Here is a 5549-nt window from a genome sequence, read left to right on the forward strand (position 1 = left end):
ATTAAAAAGTAAAAAATTAATTTAAAAAAAAATTGGTTTTTTTCCTCCCCCTCTCCAATCAATTTTTGTCCTGTTAAGAATGTATGCTCTGGGCAATGTGGGTTTTTTAACTAGTGCCCCCAGGGTTTTCTCATCACCAGGCAAGTTTGGGAAACATAGTGTCCCTTTAAGGTTTGAGGTGTTTTTATGACCATTATGCAGAGAAGGAACTGAACCTCAAGGAAATTAGATGACTGACCCAAGATCACTCAGCCAAGAAGCAGGGATCTTACCAAAGTCCTCTGGCTCCAGATTCTGTCTTCATCTACAATTTTTTAAAAACTATATAATGTTAGGAAAAACTAATCTATGGTGTTTGAAGTCAGGATAGTGATGACCCTTTGAGGGGAGGCAGGAAGGAAACACAAAGGGGCTTCTCAGGACTAGTAATAATGTTCTGTGTCTTGATTTGGGTGCTGGTACACAGGCGTGTTCAACTTTGTAAAAATTCATCAGCTGTATACTTATGATTTGTGTATTTTTCTGTATTTATATGTCAATAAAAGTTTACTTAAAACAAATATGTTTTAAATGTATACTTGTTATGGACCAAGCGAGTAGCCCCCCTCTCCCCCACCACTGCAAAACTTTTAAGTTTTCTTTTCTATAGAAATGTTAAGTCTTCTCCCTAGTTTCTTAGTTCCTTAGCCCCTTTAATTACTCTTCTAATCAGTTTCTGAATCCTAGACTAAAGATTGCTCCTAGCCTGAATCATAAAAGTCTCCTATACCCCTGCTTCTTGATTGTTTATAAATCAGTTTCTTAAACATAAACAGTAAATTGTTTTTACTCTGAATCATATTTAGAAATTTCCTACCCCTGCTTCAGATAACTACTTAAAAGCCTGTGACTTCCCAATATCCCTCAAGCCATCCCAGACCTGGACCTAACTCTTGGACAATTCCATCCCAGAGACTAAATAGGTTTTAACATTTCCCCAGGCCAGTACTTGCTGATTGTAAACATTAAAGCCTAATGTTCCTCCCAACCCATTCTGGGCCCAGCTCCTGGACAATTGAGGCCACCTGAGTGACCGGTTGAATGGCCACAGGCTTCACAAGAGCTAACAGATTTATTAATTAAAATCTATTTTTCCTCATTCAGGGATGTTGGGGATACATATGATACCCCAACAACCAAAGAAGCCAACACAGTCTTCCAGGCAGATCTCAAGACCCCTTCCTCTCATCTGAGATCAGATAGGGTGAAAGTTCCGTGAATCCCCCAATAGGCAGGGACAGCTCTACCTACACCCCTGCCCAACAAGAAGTAGATACAGAAAAAAAGACCTCCTGTACCTCAACTTCCCATAGAGATTTTAGGGGGATCACATCTTTCAAGGGGCAAACAAGGCAAACAGAGGCAGGCATTGGGTCTCTGCATTCCTAAATGTTCCACAGAATGGGACTCCCCAGGAGACCTCCCCTCTCCACCCAAAACTTTCCCTTTTTCACTGAAATTACCTTCCCCTGCAGGGAAAAAAATGGTTACAAAATACCTAACTAGATCAGACCAGTCACTGGCACCTGCGTAGTCTAAAAAGATGAGGTAATAACCTCTTGTCAATCACAGGTGAAGAGGGACAGCCCATTCTAAAGAAAAAGGGATAAAAACTCCTAGTCCTGGCCAGCCAGCGCGCTTGGAGCGTTTTGAGCCTTGCCTTTGCTCGCGGCCCGCTCCAAACTCTTTGGAGTGTAATTTTTCTCATAATAATGCCACCTTAAGCCTTGAACCCCTTGAGCCCTTGGCTGCCTTTTGAGCTTTTTCCTTTGCTTGGCCCACTCCAAACTCTTTAGAGTATAACTTCTCTTCTAGTAATAGGCCCTTGAGCCATTCTCTATTGCTCGGGCCCGCTTCTATTTTCTTTGGAGTGTACTATCTCTTCTAATAAACTGCTTTTTCACTACTTTGCCTCAGTATCTCGTTCAATTCTTTGCTCGAGACACCAAGAATCTGGACATTGCGCCGAGAAGGGCCCACTCTCCGACAACATAATCATTTTGTTCCAAAAATGCATCTCTTTCTACTATACACCAAAGAGTCTCAAACTTTAGAGTGCATCAGAATCACCTAGAGGGCTTTTTAAAATTCAGATTGCCAGGTATCACTCTCAGAATTTCTGAGTTAGGAAGTTCTGGAATCAGGCCCAAGAATTTGCACTTCTAAAAAGTTCCCAGGTGATGTTGATGTCCAGAAATCACATTTTGAGAACTACTAGATTGTGCTATACTAACCTTGCTAATACCAACAGGGTGGATTAGCTCTGATCTGAGAGGCTGTACCTAGCAGTGTTAATAATTTAGGCTTCTTCAGAAGCATATGGATCAAGGATCTAGTCCCATCAACAACTTGCTTCAGGGGCCAAGTCCCCTGAATCTCAGTGTCCAAATCTCTAAATGGGAATAATGGATCCTACCTCCTACAACGTTGTGAAGACTTTAGGAAATCCAGGGTAGGTAGTTGGTGGTTCTCCAAAAAGAAACTGAGTGGGTTAGGGCACAGAATCCCAGCCTGGCCATGTTCTCATCTCTCAGACTGTGGCTCTGGCTCCCAGATTCCCAGCACAGAAGTCAGTCTAGTCTTTTCGTGGTCAGAATGCAGAACCAGTGGCTGATAAAGCCTTGAGCCACCTACACCCTCCTTCTGCCTTCTACACGCAGGTCAGCCTAGGACAGGACCCAGCCCTGTTATAGAAGGGCCAGAAAGCCTGGAGGAGGTCCCCACCAGCAAGGAAAGGAGCTTCCCAGGCCTCTGGGGGAGAGGAGGGAAGGCAGCAGGGATGCAGAGCTGGAAGGAGTGGGAAAAGAAACGCCAGCGGCCCACACGCCTCCTGTCACTTACTGGCTTTCTGCAGAACACTTAGTCACATTGGTGTCCCCCTCTTCCCTGGAGCCACTCTGCATTCAACTGCCAGAGGCAGGGGAAAACTTGAAAAGTAGCAGAGCTGTGTATTGATGGAGAGAAGACATGGGTGGGGCTCTGGAAGCCTGAAATCTGGATCCAAAGAGACCACTTAACACGTGAGGTCATGGCTCTACCGTTTCCCCTCTTTAAGGCTGTTTCCTCATTTGCAAAATGAGGTATACAAGTTCTATCCCTCATCACCTCACTCCCTCCCTCCCAGGTAGGGTTGCCAAATTTAGAAAATAAAAAAAATACAGTGCTCAGTTAAATTTGAATTTTAGATAAACAATGAATAATTTTTGAATAAATATGAGACAAATATTGATGTAACATACTTACACTAAAATTATTTTCATTGTTTATCTAAAGTTCAAATTTAACTGGGCATCCAGCATTTCATTCGGCTACCCGACTCCCAGCGTGTTAGACATTTTCTCCATTAGGGGAAGTAAACTTAAATTCCTCCAAGGGCCAGTAAGGTAAAATAAAAAAACAGCTGATGTTTACTTTCTACACTGGAATTACAAAATAGAGTCCTAAGTGTTTTACACACACTATATCATCGAACACTCCCAGCAACCTAAGTGGGGTGCTCAGTTTCCTCATCTAGGAAACAGGAATAGTGATACACTCTATCTCATGGGTCACTGTGAGGATGAAATGAGTATGTAAAACACTTAGAAGAGTGCCAGACCAGCACAGAGCAAGCACTCAATAAGCAATTGCTATAATCTTTCCCATTATGCAGATGGGGAAACTGAGTCTCAAAGAGGTAAAGTAACCAGCCCATGGTCACATAACTAGCAAGTGGTAGAGCCAGGATTTTAACTCAGGTCTAAAACATTGGCAACCAATTCAAAGTGTTTAAAACAGGAAAACAGGGCCGGCCGAGTGGCGCGATGGTTAAGAACTGGCTTGGGACGCCAGAGGGCCCCGGTTCGGATCCCACATATGAGGGCCAGTGACACTGNACCCCCACCCGGCCCGGGCCACAATCCCGAGCTCTCCGCGCCCCCACCGGCACCGGCCCTGGGGGAAGAGAGAACAGCCGTGGCTCTGGGAACCCGGCTCACGAGCCGCACTCCTCCACCCATTGTTCTCCTCGGACACTCTTATTCGGGCTTCCCCCTCTCCCCAGAACTGCCCCTAGTCCGCCCGCGGGTGTTTACCGGGACTCGGGGCGGCGGCGACTCTTCAGTCCCTCGACTAAGATGGCAGCCGGTCCCGAGCCCCGACTACAGCGGCTAGAGCGAGTAGGCGACTAACGCGCAGGCGCCTCCGGCTCGGAAACGATCCGAACTACAATCCCCAGAAGGCTCTGCGCACTAGTCAACACCTCCTGCCTGAACTGGCAGGGACTGGTGAGCGAGGCTAAATCGGTTTGTTTGCCCCCAGGTGGGAGGGGCTCTTGGATTGCTCCCAACATCTCTAGACATTTTTTTAAACCACACCCGCCCCCATACACGCACACCCAGAACCTCTAAAGACTGTAGCTGTGGTTCCCAAACTCTAGTGTGCACCAGAAATGCTTGTTAAATATTAGACCGCTGGGCCTCACACCCAGAGTTTCTAATGTATTAGATCTGGGATGGGATCTAATAATTTGCATTTCTAACAAGCTCTCCGGCTTGCTACTGGTGGGGGAATCACACTGAGAACCACTGAATTATAGCTTAGTCCTTAAGAAAGTATACTAGTAAATTAACATATATTGGGTTCAAATCCACCTTTTAACAAGGATGGTGCACCTAGGAATGATGAAAGTAGCTCACACTTAAATGATGCCAGTGTGGCAGGTGTCCTAAGAAATGATCAATATAAGCTTCTTCAATTATCACCACAAATCTATGAGGGAAGTACCTTCATTATCCTTATGTTACAGATTCATAAACCAAGTCACAAGCTGGACAAGAACTGTCAGTCTAGCTTCAAAGTCCATCTCCTTAACATCAGTCATTGGTTGTGAGAATGAATACGCTGTGCAAGTAGACTCAGAGGCACAACTAAGTGCTTAATAATTAGACCTTTGCTATTATTGTTTAGCCTGTTTCCTCCTAATGAAAATAATATTTTAACATCTGGAAAGTCACTTAACACTTTTCAAAATACTTTTAAATCCTCCATGTCAATGTTTCTTGAAATAGGCCTTAGGAAAGCTTGTAAAGATACGGATTCCTGGATCTCTACCCCATTCAGATTCCCTAGCGCAGTGGTTCTCAAATTTTAGTGCCCATCAGAATCACCTGGAGGATGTGTTAAATCACAGATTACTGGGCCCCACTTCCAGAATTTCTGATTCAGTAGGTGGGGGGGGGGAGCCCTCAAAATTTGCATTTTTAATCAAGGATCACACTTGGAGAATCACTGCTGTAGGGCATTGTTTCTCAACCTTTTTTTATCATCTCCCTAAGGAACATTTTTAGACATTTTTTTCCTAATCATTCCCCCCATGAATTTTTTTTTTTTTTTGGCTGAGCCATCCTGCCACCTATTAGCAGCTTAGCAGCAACTCGAACTGCTGTTGCTCAGAGCTCAAACTCTTGAGCGAGCTCTTAACCAACTGAGCTGCTTGGCCGCCACACACACCGCCCGCCCCCCGTAAAATT

At 44.7% G+C, this 5549-nt stretch overlaps 1 protein-coding gene across 4 annotated transcripts in view; it reads right to left on the reverse strand.

Moving 5' to 3' along the window:
* ITCH (itchy E3 ubiquitin protein ligase) overlaps positions 1 to 4212 on the reverse strand; it is a 139624-nt gene extending 135412 nt beyond the window's left edge. For all 4 annotated transcript variants that reach the window (XM_019655279.1, XM_019655278.1, XM_019655277.1 and 1 more), the window contains exon 1: positions 4113 to 4212. The gene's annotated coding sequence lies outside the window, so the exon portion shown is untranslated. The remainder of the gene's footprint in view (positions 1 to 4112) is intronic.
* Positions 4213 to 5549: the final 1337 nt, after the last annotated feature.

The sequence above is a fragment of the Hipposideros armiger genome, unplaced genomic scaffold, assembly GCF_001890085.2.
Source record: "Hipposideros armiger isolate ML-2016 unplaced genomic scaffold, ASM189008v1 scaffold_238, whole genome shotgun sequence".
NCBI classification, from domain to species: Eukaryota; Metazoa; Chordata; class Mammalia; order Chiroptera; family Hipposideridae; genus Hipposideros; species Hipposideros armiger.